This window comes from Lissotriton helveticus (assembly GCF_964261635.1).
Source record: "Lissotriton helveticus chromosome 1_1 unlocalized genomic scaffold, aLisHel1.1 SUPER_1_unloc_49, whole genome shotgun sequence".
Lineage (NCBI taxonomy): Eukaryota > Metazoa > Chordata > Amphibia > Caudata > Salamandridae > Lissotriton > Lissotriton helveticus.
The window spans coordinates 1,109,555-1,127,039 of record NW_027611691.1 but is presented as its reverse complement, the minus strand read 5'-3'; the positions used below and the strand labels follow the sequence as shown (position 1 = coordinate 1,127,039).

General features: G+C 50.3%; 1 protein-coding gene across 1 annotated transcript in view; it reads right to left on the bottom strand.

Annotated features, from left to right (window-relative positions):
- The window catches only part of LOC144806128 (uncharacterized), a 49,060-nt gene extending 31,943 nt beyond the window's left edge, over window positions 1-17,117 (bottom strand). The window contains exon 1 of the mRNA XM_078672558.1: window positions 16,985-17,117. The gene's annotated coding sequence lies outside the window, so the exon portion shown is untranslated. The remainder of the gene's footprint in view (window positions 1-16,984) is intronic.
- Between the last annotated feature and the right edge of the window lie 368 nt (window positions 17,118-17,485).

Below are 17,485 nucleotides of genomic sequence, written 5' to 3'. Positions count from 1 at the left end.
GTTGATAATATATTTTAGCAGCTTAAAAGTATAGTTATTGCTTCCAAGACAAACTGAAATGCCTAAGTTGTAAATTTTGAAACAAAAGAGCAGAGATACTATTTTTATAAACCAGCACATATTTTTCTAACAATTTGGTGTAGTGTCCTTTTTAAGTGTTATTGCGTGGAATTACTGTTGGGTGGTTTGCAACCTTCACACTTGTGCCTCTAGAATTGCATGTCTTACCCTAGGCCAGGCTACCCTAGGTGACCTGACATCCCAGGTTCCAACAGTTCCCTATTAATGACACAGTGAGGAGGGCGTGCAGGAATATTAGTATTAGTATTAGTAATAGTGGGTCTTAACGCCAGTAATACTTCCGGGGAGTAGCAAATATTACCGGCCTCATTTAGAGATGATGGACCAGGGGGACCGGCACTAGGCGCGGTCCATGCGCAGACGGGCTCGCCTTTGCTGCGCCCGCTGCACTTCCGCGCCGTCTCTTTTTAACCTTTCCAATCTGTGCAAATAGTTAAGAACTAGACCGCCTCTTCTCCAAGGTGGCGGCAATCTCACCGGAAGTGGGTTGCTTTAACCACCTTCCTGAATATCTCCCTCCACTCAAACAGCCCGCTAATGGCTGCGGTGGACCGGGGAGATATCCTTCAAAGATCAGGACGCTGGGCTGAACAATGTTTAAGACCCAGGTCAGTGCCAATTTACTATTAGTGTGAGAGGTTTAAAACATTAAAAATAGCAGTATATTTAAACAGAAGTCAGCGAGCATTTATATAGTTAGATACACAGTAAAAACGATGTAAGACGCAATATAGTGCATCACGAGGGCTCGCCCTAAAAAGGTACAGCCTATATACAGGTATCACATGAAGCCAGAAGTTAACACACACAATTTTAGAATTTCTTAGGCTTGTTGGTCAGACTACCAAATCTTCCCCAGTGGATACCTTCAGCCCCGGATGAAGACAGCTCTACCATAGACAACTGTGTAACAGACCACTTACTCTCTCTGCCTCATCCAGTTCCACCCCTGATCCAAACTCCAGCACTGAATTTCACCGGCTTTACCTCCGTGCTTTGCATCATACCATAATTTATATGGAGATTACTCCTCTTTTTTTTTTTTAAACACAATTTTTATTGTTTTGTTTGCATAAGGAGAAAAAGTCAAGGCATGACAAGTGGATTACAGTGCCCTCACAGTCGTCAACCCAATACAAAATATTCATACGGTGGGGGCTCACAGCTCCCAAAGTTTGCATAGTGGCAGTCTTCTTGTGTCCATGGCATAATAACTGTGAAATCAAACAGTTGGAAGACCATATCCCTTAAACAACCCTACCCATCCTGACTACAACTACTAACCCTCCACCCGTTACCTCCCACCCCCTTTCAAGCCATAAAACAAAACATCCCAACCCCCCCCCCCCCCAGGCGTGTCGAAGTACTGCTATCTTGGGACGGAGCCGACCACTTCGGGCCTATCCAGTAAAGAGGCCAATGGAATTAGGTGGAATGTATCATCTCTTGTCACGGGAATGGGGCAGCAGTCAAGAATCTACCGTCCCTTCAGGTCGCTGTGTTATGGAGAGCGTGTCACAGGGCTATGGGCGGGGGTCTCTTCATCCTCAGCAGTCGGGAGTGTGAGATCCATAATAAAATAATAATAAGCCATTTGTAAAGCGCCTGGCTACACAAGAACAGTGTGTCCCCGCGCTAACTGCTGATAAATTTCGAGAGGCAGATGATAAGCCGCAGGGAGGGTTTACGTGGTAGGGAACAGAAACGTTTTAAGTTTCCCCCGGAATCTTAATTCGGATGATTCCATTCGAAGATGAAGCGGGAGTTCGTTCCACTGTTTGGAGGCCAGGTACCTAAAGGAACGGCCACCCATCCTGGCCCTGATGATACAGGGAGGTTTGAACAACATCGCGCCGGACGATCTTAAATTCCGAATGGGGCGATGTGCAGTGAGGAGGTTCTTTAGGTAATCAGGGCCCTTGCCCTGTGCGATGCGGTGTGCATAACAAAGAGCTTTAAATTTAATCCGCTCCCTGACTGGAAGCCAGTTTAGCTTGGCCAGAGCGGTCTTCCCAGAAGCTCTGCGCGAAAGCCCAAGCACAAGGCACGCGGCAGCGTTCTGCACGCACTGATCTATGACTAATCTTGCCCAGGCTCTCGCCCTATCTAGTGCTTGTTCATTGCCTGTTCTATGTGCCATTTGTAACCGGGTTTCCCCTTCACATCGGGCCCACCTACTGAACTCAGTCTTCCATATCTCTACACTGGGACCCCTGTTCGCCTTCCATTGTGAAGTTATGGTTCGTTTCGCTAAGATCAACCCGAGGTCAAGAAACTTACTAGTGAGTTTGTTCTTTGAGGTGTGGGGAATGCAGTACACAATGCGCCATTGAGGAGTGCAAGTCCCTTTCTGTAACATCTGTTAACAACTGTCACCCCCTGCCAAAAGGAGTCCAGTGCTGGGCATGACCATAACATGTGTTTGAAGTCAGCAGCCGCCAATGGACATCGTGGACAGGCCGCCGAATGGGATGGGAAATATGTATGTAGGTGGACTGGGGTCAGGTATGCCCTGTGTAGTATGTGAAAATGCACCAGCTGGAACCTCGCGTTGCGCGTACCCTTCCAAGCCCTTTCCACAATCCCATTCCACGCAGTGTCAGGTATTTCCTTCGCTATATCCGTTTCGCATTTTGCCTTTAAGGCTGTCAGAGGGGTCAGAGCCTCCAGGGTCATGCGTCTGTACAGACACGTGACGGCCTTGATTGTCCCCGCAGCAGTCACCACATACTGGCAACCCACAGCTGTCGGTGGTTCTATCATGCCCAGTTTCCAATGTTTGCGGATTGCCATCGTTAGCGCGGCATGTACCAGAAAATCACCCCCAGGTAGTCCAAAACGTTCTCTCAGAAGGTCAAATGGCAGCAGTGAGCCATCTTCATATAAGTCGCCTATTGTCTCTAGGCCCTGCTGTTCCCAGGCCTCCAAACTGCACCATGTGCCTCCGTGCGGGAGTGCCCTGCAAAGTTTCAGTGGGATCTCGGGTGCACAAGGGATCCCTGTCCCCCCCCCCTCCGCCGTAAGTATCTGTTCCAACACTTCCGGGCTGTGGCAAATTCCTGAGTAAGGTGCACATCACCGAGTGGGAGGCACAGTACTATACGAGACAACACTTGCACGGGGCCCGCCGGCTCACCTGACTCTCCTGCTCCTCTGGTGGCCCTCGCCACCCACTGCGTGAGCCATTGAAGTTGGGCCGCCAAATAGTACATCTCAAAGTCTGGGACCGCTAGCCCCCCCTCTGCCCGGGGTCTCATCAGCGTCCTGAGCGCCACCCTGTGTCTGCCCGACCCCCATAAAAAAAGGAATTAACCGGCATCCGGAGCCTTCGGAAGTAGCTCACTGGTATCCAGCCCGGGAGAGTCCTAAAGAAGTAGAGCAGTCTCGGGAGGGTCACCATCTTAAGGAGTGCCACTCTGCCCAGCACAGACAGCGGGAGTGTGCCCCAAAACTCAAAGTTTGCTTTGGCGCTCCTAATCGCTTTCCCCACATTCCCTTCTAGTATGTCCCCCCACCCATGGTAAATTGCCGTGCCTAGGTAGGGGAGGCATCTCGCCTCCCAGGTCACTCATTCAGTAGCTTGAGGGCACGTCCTACGTTCTCGAGGCGGGAATAGACACGACTTCGTCCAGTTGACCCTTAATCCAGCTACCTTACTCAGTGCCCGCAGCAGGGAGTCCCCCGTATCCGCTAAAAACATCAGGAGATCATCGGCATAGAGCACGATATGATGCACCTGTCCGTATACATCCAACCCCTGATATGCATGGCCCGATCTAGCATGAGCCGCCAAAGGCTCCACCGCTATAGCAAATAATAAAGGTGAGAGGGGCACCACTGCCGTGTGCCCCGACCCACCGCACATGCTTCCGAAATTACTGCCCCAGTTCGAACCCTGGCCGTGGCATCCTTATATAGTAGAGCCGTCCAACTCACAAAATCCGGGCCCAGCCCCATCCGACGCATAACATGAAAGAGGTAGTCCCACTCTAAGCTATCAAAAGTATTTTCCATGTCGACGGCGAACACTGCCGTTTCGTCTACCTCATAGGTGTCGGCCTCCAAAATGTGCAGGAGTCGTCGTATATTAAGCGCAGTGTTGCGGGCAGGAATGAACCCGGACTGATCTACATGAATCAGCGTGGACATACGGGGGAGCAACCGAGTCGCCAGGATTTTGCTCAAGATTTTATAATCCAGGCTGAGCATAGACAAGGGGCGATATGCCGACCTATCCCAGGGTTGCTTGCCCGGTTTCAACAATGGAATAATAATCGCCTCCCTGGTAGAGTCCGGCAACCTACCCATCCTCTTAGCCTCATTGTAGAGCCACGCCAGGCGGGGCGCCAGGAGGTCGATGTAGGTGAGATAGAACTCCACCGGGAAGCCATCCGAGCCCGGTGATTTGTTCCTCGCCATACTTTTGATAGCTGCCCTCACCTCTCTCACCTCGATGCCTCTACCCAACAATTTCGCATCTTCCTCCTCCAATTCGGGCAAGTTCAAAACTCCCATGAAACCCTGCAAATCTGCCTCCGATGGGAGCACCCTGCTACGGTAGAGCTCAGTATAAAAATCCAAAAACAGCCCATTTATCCCCAGCTGATCAAAATGGGCCCCACCCGAGTGATCCCTCAGTTCTAATATAACTGAGCCACGTCGGGCGGGGCTGGCCAGCCAGGCCAGGAGGGTCCCCGACTTATCTCGCTCTGAGTGCGCCCTTGTAAGATAAGATTTGTAGTCAAAACACCGGAGGCGTTCCACTGTTGCCGCAACAGCCTCTCTAGCCTCCAATAAATCTTCCCGTTCTTCCGGGTGCTCAGGCCTCTCTTTCTCCAGGGTGCGCAACCTCTCATCTTCCCTTTGGATGTCATGTAATAAGGCCTTCCGAGTCCCTGATACCGCCGCTATACTTCTCCCGCGCACTACCGTTTTGAAGGCGTCCAATTCAATATTGACCGACCCCGTAGACCCCTCATTATGCTGGAAGTAGTCCTCTATACTCGAGGCTATAGTGGTTTGGAAGACCTGGTCCTCAAGCGCCTCCGGGCGCAATCTCCAGGTAGGGATTCTGGGGCTGAGTCGTGACCACTTCATCTGGGCCATCAGCGGATTATGATCAGAAATGGTGCGCGTAAGATACTCACTAAGGCAAATCTCACCGTGAACATCGGGGGAGCACAGGAATGCGTCTATACAAACATGTAATTCGTGCAGGGCAGAGAAGAAGGAGTAATCCCTGTCTATATGATGCTGAGCTCTCCAAGTGTCAATAAATCCGCATTTTTGCTGCCAGGTAGAGCGCGCAATCGCCAGTTTGCCCGCCGGTGCATTCAGAAGTGGGGGGTGTGAGTGATCTAGGGCAATATCTGTAACACAATTAAAATCTCCTCCCAGTATCAATGGACCCACCAGGACAGAAGCCTACTTCCGGGACAACAAGGAGAAGAAGGCGGGCTGTTCCACATTAGGCGCATATACACATCCCATCGTTAAATCCCTACCATCCAATTTACCCTGTATCACTACGTATCTGCCTTCTGGGTCAACCAGTTGTGATGTACATTGAAAAGGAACCCCAGCCCTTATCCATAATAAAAACCCCCCTGGCATAGGCCGAGAATGTAGTGTGGTAAACTTGGCTCCCCCACCGTCTTTGTAGGGCTTTCCCTTCTTTTGCCATGAGGTGCGTCTCCTGCAGGAAGGCGATCTGAATACCTCTACGTACTAAAAAAGGAGTGAATCTTATGACGCCGAAGCATGGTATGCATACCCCTTACATTCCACGTGAGCCATGTGTAACCTAATGTGGGTCCCATTGCAGATAGTGGTCTTTGTACCATTCCATCCCAAATTGCTCTCTGACACGCCCAGGACCCCTGATCCATACCCCACAAATAACACAATCAAAACCCCCCCAACTCCCCCTCCCCAGGACAGGCGGCCAACATGGCATCCCCATCCAAACCAAGAAAAGAAAACACTTATAGCATCTAAATCAGTCTAGGGTGCTTGGAACGTCAAACCCAAAAGGTCCGGATGACTCTCCCCCCCCTCCCATGAGTTCATCTCCTTGCGCCAGGTCCCCATAAAAGAACCACAAATCTTCCAGCAAATATCTCCACTTCCCCTATACTTTACGCCCCGAGGCTCAGCATGTACTCCCGATACCTCATGAAGGCAGACTTATCGTCCACTCAGTCAACCAAATACTCTGTCTGCTGTTTGTGGGGTGACCTCGGGTAGATCCGCCTCCGACAGTCCATGTATGCTGCTGGAACCAGGACTCAGGTCTCCACTCCCCGTGCGGCCCGAAGTGTTGCTGGTTGGGCTGAGGTCTCCCCGGCTGATGACCGCCACCGCCAATACCGCCTCGTCTCGTGCTTGATGCCAGTCTGCAGGAGAGCCGGTCCGTTGCGTCGGTTTCGTGATGGAGGAGCGACGAGGAGGCGACGCCGCGGCCGATGAGTGCCCACCGGGCCCGGGCCTCCAGCCAATCCCAAGCTGCCTGTGGTGTGAGAAAAAAGTGCGTGGATCCCTCGGCCGAGACCCTCAATCGGGCCGGGAACAACATTGCATAAGGAAGGTGCAGAGTCCGTAATTTCCGTTTTACCGCTAGGAAGGAGGCCCTCTGTCGCTGTACTTCTCGGGTGAAATCCGGGAAGATCATGACTTTACTGTTGCCGATTCGCAGATTCTGTAGCTCCCTGGCCTTCTGCAGGATATGGTCGCGATCTCGGTAGTGCAGTAATCTTACCACCATTGGGCGCGGCGGGGCCCCAGACTTAGGGGGCAGTGCTGGAACTCTGTGGGCCCGCTCAAGCGCATAAAAGGGGGAAAGGCCCTCAGGGGCCACCTCCGCCTTTAACCAGGTTTCTACAAAGCGGACAGCGTCGGATTCCTCTTCTCGCTCCAGGATTCCCACTATGCGGAGGTTATTACGTCGAGAACGACCTTCACTGTCCTCTGCTCGAACCTCCAGCACGCGGACTCTCTGCACCACCTCAGTCAGTGACTTTTTCAGGGCAGCAACCTCGTCTGGAATGTCTTTTATGGCCGTCTCGGTAGTGATCACCCGCTCTTTCAGCTTTCTGTGGTCATCTTTCAAGAGAGAGAGGTTGCAGCCTATGGAGTCCATCCTTTTCTCCAAGGCCTCCCGCGAGGCCACAATGGCCTGCATAACGTCGCTCAAAGAAGGGTCTTGTGGCTGCGCGGAGCCGCCAGAGCCAGACGTCGCGTCCTCATCTTCCACAGCGTGCCCTGGATCATCAAGGCGCAGCGCCTCAAAGCCCTTCTTCCTGCTCCCTCAAACTATCTTGTGGGCAGAAACGAGTGTCCGGTCTCGAGGTGCCTCCCCTCGGCGCCCTAGGGCCTCTCAACAAGTCAGGTCAGGACCGTTGGAGCACTCCTCCTGAGTTCCTCGTGCAGCAGTCGGCGCAGATCACGTGGAACCCCCCCCCTAGTATTGGGGGTGCCTGCATGTAGTGGCGCACACCGACAGTGACCAATCGCCTCCCCTCCTCCTCTGCGTCGAGGGGGTTCAGTGGGATCCTAGCAGGACAGCACCCTCAGAGGGCAGAGCCGTGGGCGATTGTGAGACCAGGGCTCCATGAGGAAGGCTCCCGTTCGTCAGCGGCGAAGTGCTAGGGGCAAGGACCGTCACACCCACTCCGCGCCAATGAAGGCTCCCGTGGCTCTGTCCCAATTAGGGGATCTTCGTTCCACCATGATTGAAACTGCAGTACTGTGGCCACTGCTGGAATGTCCTCTCTGGCGTCCCGCGGGCGCCGCCATCTTAGGGTCAGGCAACCCTCCACCTGGGCACCCGTGGGGACTCACAGGACCACTCTGCCGGCTCCCCACCTGCTGTATCTCTGTGGGCGAGGGTCCTGCACGCTCCGCTCACCTCCCCGGTCGTCAGGGGCCGTCACAGACCCAAGGGGAAAGCCTCAGTCAGGCGCTCACTCCTCTCGCTCCGGCCGCCATTTTGTAGGCGCGAGGTGCGAGCTTCCCCGAATTCGGCGGAAAACTCTCCCGCGCCGCTCACGGGACGCGGTTTCCTACTCCCCCCTTTCCAATCGGGGCACAAGGTTCAGGTGAGCCCTTTCTGGCGTTGGGGACCCAGGATCAAGCTCAGGATATGTGCGGGAGAAGGCAGCAGCAGAGGAGCTCCGGAGCCCTGCTGCCGCCTACATCAGCGTCCAAGCCACTCCCCATGGAGATTACTCCTCTTCTGGTGACTATTCCACCTGTCTAACCTTTAGCCTCCACCCACAGTTGTCCATGGTAACTGGCAGCCACCCTTTCATCAAGACAAAAGGACTGTAGCCCATGATCTCACATGGTGTGATGTGGAATGCACAGGCGATACCCCCCACTTTCTTTTACTCTTTGCCAGATTTATACCCTCAAACACACTACTGAAGTGCTCAACACTTCCATTTCCTTCTGGTTGATAAATAGATGTAGTCCTGTGCATAGTAACATTCCTGCTCAAAAAGCTTTGGAATTTTTCCAATCAGAACTGTTAGCCATTACCACTCATGAGATACTTTGGCACATATTCCCTGTGAAAAACCGTATCCAGGAACCAAGAGTCCACAAACATCACATTAAACATTAAGACCTGGCTATTTACTCTCTGATCTCTTCATGGCCATGCTTTGGAGCGTTACTTAGCGCCAGGACACCGACGGGTAACCGTGCGCTGTATAAGTTTCAAAAATAAATAAATAAACTTCCACTTCAGTCCATTTTCAGAAATGACCATAGATCCCTAATATGCATTTCATTTACCGGCCATTCTTCCATATGGGTCCCATCACCTCAACACTAACTCTTTACCAAGCCATACAGGGATCGTTTACTGGGAATTAAGTTGGACTGAATGTGAGTTGTGATTTTATCAGAATTTATGCTTCCACAGAATCCTTCATCTTCCTTGTCTATCCTAGTCCCCCAATACAATATTCTTTAGTTAGCCCTTTGTTTTTCATATATCTAAATGCCCCCTGTGATAAGTGTCAAGAGTTCTCTTTCTCAAACTTTTCAAGAAATCACAAGTCCGCCCGCAACAATAATCCATCCTCTTAAGCCAATTCTTCCTTACCTCTCATTCAGTCCATCACTCATAAGCCAATAACATCTAATATATTCATTCATGCCTATCAATATTTTGTCTTCCATAAGTTTTTTCCTCAATTTCTCATGGCTGAGGCCATGGATCTTTTTCCTTTTACAATCATGCATTTAAAAAAATCCCCATCATTCTTTGGTACTTTTTGGATAGGTAATGGCATCAGACTTAAGTCAGAAACTTTTTTTCCACACTTGGCACATATTGTACAGTGTAATTTAGACGAACAACTTAATGGCCATGTGAGCCAATGCAGCCACCGCCGCCCACCACAACCTCATCAGATACACTAGAAGAAAGCACTCCAGGACAGAATCTCCACCCACGCACACAACAGCAAGGAACTCTTTGGCATCAAAGAGTTCACCCACCCAACAGTGAGACAACCGAGAGCCCCCCCCCCCCCCCCCCCCGGACCTCTGCGACAGACTCTGCACCTTCTTCCACCACAAAATCAAGACCATCTATGACAACTTCAACAACAATAACCTACACAAGGAACCTACACCCACCACCCCCATTCACAAAACAGCTTACTCTAGACAGCTGGACCGCTTTCACCATTGAAGACACCCTGAAGACTATGAAGTCAACCCACTCCGGGGTCCCCACGGACCCCTGCCCCTACCAGATCTACCACAGACCAGCTGACATCCTCGTCCGAGCTTCGTCAAATCATCAACAGCTCCTTTGAGACAGCCTCCTTCCCAGACGACTGGAAACATGCAGAGATCAACCCACTCCTGAAAAAACCCACGGCGGACCCCACCGACCTGAAAAACTACAGACGGATCTCATAACTCCTGTACCCAGTGAAGGTCATCGAAAAAGTCATCAACAGCCAGCTCGCATCCTTCATAGAAGAAAACATCCCTGACTCGTCCCAATCTGGCTTCAGGAAAAACCACAGCACCGAAACCACCCTTCTCGCTGCCACAGACATCCACTCCCGCCCTGACAGAAGAGAGACTGTGGCACTCATCCTCCTGGACCTATCCGCAGCCTTCAACAGTCTCTCAAAGCACCATAGCCCACAGACTACATGACGCAGGACCTGGGGCATGCCCTCAGCTGGATCCGCTCATTCCTCTCCGGCAGGACACAGCGGGTCAGACTCCTGCCCTTCCACTCAGACCCCACACTGACCACCTGCGTCGTTCCCCAAGGATCCTCCATCAGCCCCACACTGTTCAACCTCTACATGGCTCTGCTCGCACCCATCGTCAGATCCCATGGTCTCAATATTGTATCCTACACAGACAACACCCAACTCATCCTCTCCCTATCCAACGAACCAAACATCTCCATACAAAACTTTCAAAAAGGGATGGAAACTGTTGCCAGGTGGATGAAGAACTGCTGGCTACAACTCAACATGGACAAAACCGAAATACTCATGAAGGGCCCACACCCGATACCTGGAACGACACCTGGTGGACCCTGCCCTTGGGAACCCACCCTCCCACACTGCCCAAGCATGCAACCTTGGAATCATCCTGCACTCCAAACTCAAAATGGACCGTCAAATCAATGCTGACTCCTCCCGTTTCCATACCTTCTGCCTCCTACGAAAGACCTTCAACTGGATTCCTCTCGAACACAGAAAGACAGTCATCCACGCCCTCGTCAGCAGCAGACTGGACTATGGTAACGCACTCTACGTCAGGATCAACAAGAACCTCACCTGCAAACTCTATAACGCCTCCGCCAGGCAAGTCCTCAACCTACCATGTCATTGCCACATCACCCAACACCTGCGGACAATGCATTGGCTCCCCGTGGAGAAGAGAATCACCTTCAAGCTTCTCACCCACGCCCACAAAGCCCTCCACAACACCGGACCCGCCTACCCGAACCACCGCCTCTCATTCCACGCACCCCAAAGATCCTTCCGCTCAGCCCAGCTCTCAATTGCGACGGTGCTGGGCATTAGGAAGACCAGAACAGCAGGTCGATCTTTCCCCTTCCTCGCAGCCAAGGAATGGAACACTCTCCCTCTCCACCTCTGGCAGACACAAACACTCTCCAAGTTCATGAAGGACCGCAAGACCTGGCTCTTCGACAAATCACCGTGAACTTCCAGGAGCCTCCCCAGCGCCTTGAGACCCTTTCAGTGGAGTAGTTACGCTTCACCAACCCGTTGATTGATTGAAACTGGTGAAAAGGTTTAAAGCCCTCTCTCTGGCAAGGAATATTTTGTTTCTGCAGGTCAAACACAAAGGTTATAACTTTTCACATCCTTTCTTACCACTTGGGTCAGGTACTGTTCCTAACCCATAATCAATTGCAGCAATAGTTACTACACCTTTCAAGATTGAAACCACATTCAGGCGGTGCACTACAAAAGTCTTTATTTAGTTCACTAAACCCTTCCCAACACTACTGGCAATTCAAATGTAGACGTATTCTTTAGCAATTGCCTGACAGTGTAAGTATTTTCTAGAACGATATTCACAAACTTTGTGTAAAATTCCACGAGGTATAAAAGCGCCCCTGTATCTTCTTTACTTTTGGGATGAGAGGCAGTGTTAATTGACTCCATCAACTTCTCCTTTGGTTTAATACCTTGCCTGCCAACTTCTTGACTCAGATAGGCTACATCACCCTTAAGTGGTCAAACCTTTTTGTTTGAAAACTCCCAACCAACTTCTTCAAATTGTTATCGTGCCCATTTTCATGGTAGTGATTTCGTGTGTAATGGCGAAAAAAGTGAAATTAAAAATACCTCCTTTCCTGCGTACCGTATTTTATTCGCCATGAAGGAATAAGCTTAAAAACTGCGTGAGGTGCTTGGGTGGATGTCTTAATGGTCCACTGCACCTAAATGATTATTGTGTTGGTGAAAAGTACAGACTGTCAATGCCAGCCTGCTCCGCTCTCCAAAACAGACTTCAGGCAGTTTTAAGTAGACACATGCGCAAGAGCCTGTGGCAGCATTGATGGAACTGAAAGTTAAGCAGTATGGGCTGAGCTGCTGGCAGCCCGATTCTGCAATAATTGGGGTCCTCTGACAGGGATGTGGAATTCCTATAGCGCGGAGGAATAGATTATATGAAGTGGATTTTGTTACATGACAAGTGGATTTATAAGGCAACTTGTCCCATGGACAAGTATACTATTACTTTCTATACCACCGGTTTTTGGCCTGCCCACAAGTTACAAAAGAGTCACATTACAATGCAGCTCTGGGTGTATACAGCATCAACCCTGTACTCCCAAAGCTGCTTGTCCAATATCAGCTACCTTTTACCACTCCTCCCTTTCCAAGTCTTCACACTGTGCCGACTTGGAAAGGGAGGGGATGTCGCATTTGAAAGATGGTCTTGTGCTCTAAACAGAATACACCGCACATGCTTCTGAGCCTCATGTATTCTGTTTACAGCATTAATGCAGAGAAAGAGCTACAGCTGGGCCTCTTTGAAAGGCAGCGTCGTGGACTGTTGGTGTGCAGAGCCTCCGGCCCCTCAAAACATACCCTCATAAACATCAGCTTCACTTGTAGTACAATACATTCACTGGTTTTATGCCTCACCACTTTCAAATTCCACCAGCCGCCACTGCCCTGCTGTGTCCCCAACTGACCTCGGTCACAAAATGGTTGAATTGTGGAAACATGTGGAAGATTTTGGGAGAATTCATCATCTGACATTTGAACCCCAGATCTCTATGTAGCTAATCTGCACTGCTCTGGCAGCATGCGGCCTGAAATTAACATCTGGATGGTAATGATCACTCTAGTGTATTACTACTGGGCAGTTATTCCCCTAATCTAATATCTGTCAGTAACTCATGAGACTCATGGGGAATAATTGCTTCTTTGCAAATTTAGAAAAGTACGAGGAGCATTGTTGACGGGATAATAGATCTATAATAACGTTAAAGGAGCTATGATAAATTGATATCTTTAATTTCAATATCGAAGTAACACTTGTCAAATTATTTCCCACCCCCAGATATGAACCACTTAAAACTCTGTACTGGCATTTGACACGCCAAAACAATGCCAAAATAAAGGTTATATAGGACTAGTGTGCAAAAAGCAGTGTCTCTATCTCTCTCAGAAAATAGGAAATAATTTAGTTTGGTAAATTAACGTGTAAAACAAATACTAACAGTTTTCTAAAGTGTCCTAATGGAGATTCCTTCTTGCACATGCTCTCTGCTCAAATGAACTCTCACTTCTGGGCACCCGCTGAGAATCAGAGAGTGGATTTTGTCTAGAATCACACAACTGAATCAAATGGAGAATCCAGGTTTCAAAGGATGTCTCCCTATACCAGTGGTTCCCAAACTGTGCGCCGCGGCGCCCTGGTGCGCCGTTATCAGGAGCCAGGGGAGCCGCGCACGATGTGGGAAAGATAGCGTCTGGCCGTGTCTATATTCTGCGTCTTTTTGAGGCCCTACCAGGGCCTGAATGCAGGATGAACATATTGCAGCTTAGCCGGCACAAGATATGCAAAGTACTTCCTGTCATCTCACCTCGCAAGATGCGGGGGAAGGGTGAAACGAAGTGTGAAAGTCGCACTAAGTATGTGTCACTTTCGCCCCCCCCGCCTCCGCGATGTATAGGTTGCCCTGCCCCTAGTCTCTGACTTTCCGAAGCAGAGCATCACGGAGGCGGCGGGTGCACAAACAGCGCACACAGGACTCGGCTACTCGTCGGTGCCCAGCCAGTACTCAGCCCAGCGCTGTTTTCCTTGGACATGTCGGCACCCTCACCTACCTTCCTGCACCTGGAGCAGCAGCCCGGAGAGCGAGTTTCAGCAGTTATCTACCCCACATGTATCTCTTGCCTGCATTGTTCTGCGGGCGCCCCAAATTCAAAAGTCCCCGTTTTGCGTTCAGCCAGAGCCCAAGGAACGGGTTCCATCTATGCGTCAATGTCACACGCACCTGAGCCTGAAGAGCGGGTTTCGGTCTCAGTGGTACTGCTGTTTGCTTACACCTAATGCCATAATTCTGCCCAATTACGAATGATTTATTTTCAAGTAGCTGCAACCCAGTCGAGCTGAGAGTTTCTCAACATAATGCTCTCCCTCCCCTTGGGCCTTGTTACTCAGCACAGGCTTTTTGTGCATGTTAACCCTGAGCCTCGGCCTCTACTGAGGTATATTTTAAGGCAACATTGCATTTGGCCACTTTATTTTCCTCTGCCTAGCCACAATCTTAGGGCAGTGAGATACCTCATTAGCTCGGTGAACAGCTCTACGCCCAGGTCACCTCCTTGCACTAACCCTCCTTCCTGACCCCGTGGGGAGAAATTGCAGTACCCGTGACTGGGATTGGATTTCCAGCCTAGCAGGGCAAGGAATGCGATCAGCAGGACAAGAGGTAAGCGGTGGAGAGAAGGGCATTTTCTGTATTTGTTAATATATAGTTACTAGCTGCAGGGCCAGCGCTAGGCATGGGCAGCATGGACAGCTGCCCAGGGCCCCACACTCAGCCCACTAACATAGAGTCTCACAAAAGTATTTCCCCGTCTTTGGCCTCACACATACGCTGCAGCACTGCATGGCCCAGGGAAGGGATTCTCTCCCCTGGGCCTCACAGGCTTGTGTAGCGCTGCGAGAGCCCCTTCTTCCCGGGGCCTTAAAGCCACAGACATAGCTGTGAGGCCCGCTTGCGTTTGGCCTGCGAATGAAGATCCAGACACTTCTTACTCAAAGGCAAATATGATGCCCATAATCTTGCATGTTGGCGCCTGGCAGTTCTAACCATTTAAAAACTCTTTCAGCTGCTGATGAGCTGTGAAAGAGATGCTGGTCAGTGGCAGAAAGGAAGGTGTTGCAGCACAGGAGGGGGTCATGCTCCTTGTGGAGTCACAAACACCTTCCGTTATTTAGATGCAAATAGCCTTGAAAGAGTAAATGAAACTCATTTTTTCATTTTTTTTCCTGCAGTTTTTATATAGAGCAAACCCAAACCAGTGCTTTACATGAGCACCAATGACATTTCATAAGGACATGTTCCTTTTTTAGATACAGAGAGATTAAGTGATTTGCCCAGATCACAGGATGTTGAGCAAAGACCAGACTCGAACCGGATTCCTAAGTTCCAAAGTGGGTAGCTCTGACCTCAAGCTCAATTTTCTCCCCTCCTCTATTCAGGTACTACTTGATGTGCTTACAACACGTCTGAGAGTGACTAATGGTCTGCTGGTAGTTTGTGAATAGCTAGCTAGATAGCAGCTGCTATCCTTTTTATCCCTAATACCTTAATTGCATCCCAATCAATTTAAGGAAGCCAACAGGAAGTATTCCCGAGGTCTTGCTTACATCCCCCCCACCCGCAAAAAAATGGTGGGGAGCCACGGCCAACTGCGAATTAGGTCAAGGGAGCCACGGGTTAAAAAAGTAAGGGAACCACTGCCCTATACTATCATCAGCAACCTGTCCACTTGCTCATATCTTGGCTGGATGTTCTTCCTGTACAGCATTATTTTGGCAAAAACAATAGAATAAGCCCTTTATGATTGAGACGGAGATGTACTGAAAGTAAATAAATATTAATGTTCCAGGATAAAAAGTGTAATGGATACTGCTCTACCTGTCACAAGAGTTGTCATTGTTAAACAAATTCTACAGGTTTTGTCAGAAACTTGACAGTTCACACAAATAAGTTGTAGTCGCCTTGAACATGCAAACGCCACTTGACCCACACATAAATTAAGGATTAAGCAGAGGTTTAGATTCACAAGTATCTGCTATACATCTGCTGTAAGCTTCAGCACCTGTCACGGTTTCAAGTTAAAGACAGAGCTGGGCGTCCACTGTGAGCCCGAACCCGGCTCTGGCTCGGCTCGAGGCTCTGTTGGAACCTCAGGCCCACAGCGAGCCGGGGTTCTGCTGTACTCTTCAGCACCTGTCACTGTTTTAAGTTAAAAACAGAGGTGGGCGTCCACTGTGAGCCCGAGCCCGGCTCTGGCTCGGCTCGAGGCTCTGTTGGAACCTCATGCCCACAGCGAGCCGGGGTTCTGCTGCCATCCTTGCTCTACCCTGAACGTGACTCTGAAACTTGGAACCAGGTGCGACTCTCGGCGGCAGCTCAACATCCCGTGACTCCGGGCAAAACACCTGAATCTTCAATAAATGAATGTGACCTTGTGTAAAAAGTAACTAGTGGAGGGTAAAGTACTCGAATAACTTCGGGTAAGTGCAGAAACAGGTAAAAACAAGTCCTTAACATTAAAAAGGAAAAACGAATAAATACTCACTTAGTGGCCGATTTTTACATGGTGAAACCAGAAATAATGGACAAATCGCAGCTTCCCAGCTACAATTGTGTGATCTTAGGCACATATTTAATGTCACCAAAACTCCTTTTACTTCATAATTATGGATGGAATTGTTTTCAAAGACCTGAGTTCAGGATACCGCTGTCCTTGATTCATGGACCTGAATGTTGCCTGATATCGACCTGGTCCACATACAGGGCTGACGTGGCACGGGTCTTCCCTCTTAGTTCACTAATGACTCCATGGCAACATTTTAAGAGGGAGATCTATAAATAATATTAAGGAGAATGTATTTTCCCCTCATTACCTTCTATTGAACAGAGGCAATTTAAGGGGGGAGAGAGACGAAGAGAGGTTCGTTTTGGCTCGAGGAGCCGAGCCAGGCACCGGGCTCGGGCCAGAGCCGAGCCAGAGACTGGGCTCGGTTTTCCCTGTTGCCCTGCTGCCTCTCCCGCTTCTCGCGGCCGCACCCTCCCCAGCTCTATGGCGTCGAGGCCCGCACATGGAACCCCTCCCTCCCCTCCCCTCCTCACCTGCGGCGCTTCTCTCTCGGGGCTCAGCAGCTGACACCGGACACAGGGAAGAGGCATGGAGGTCAGAGACGGACACAGTGCGCATGCGCGGAGCGCAGACACTGACCACCAGGAAGAGCCCCGCCATTGGAGCATTCCCGGAAGAGGAACACGCGGGCAAAGGTCGCGGTGCCGTTTGAGACGCGTCACTTCCGCTCTGCCTCGACTCTCAGCTCTCTTGCTCTCATGAGGCATGTCCTCGTTATAGTGAAGGAAACTTGTGCTTCTGTTATGAACGCGGAGGCGAGGATTATGCACAACTTCATTCACTTTTTATTAACGGCAGTTTCAGAGTTAAACAGAAGTTTAAATGACACTGCCACACTACAACTCCCATGAGTCCGTGGGACGTGTCCATAACAACCATCAACCAATAGCAGCGCAGTCCGTCAATGCATGAGTATCTCTTGGTGCCTGCAGGCCTTCCTCTTCTTTGCTGCAAGAGCCAGGTTAACTCTCTGC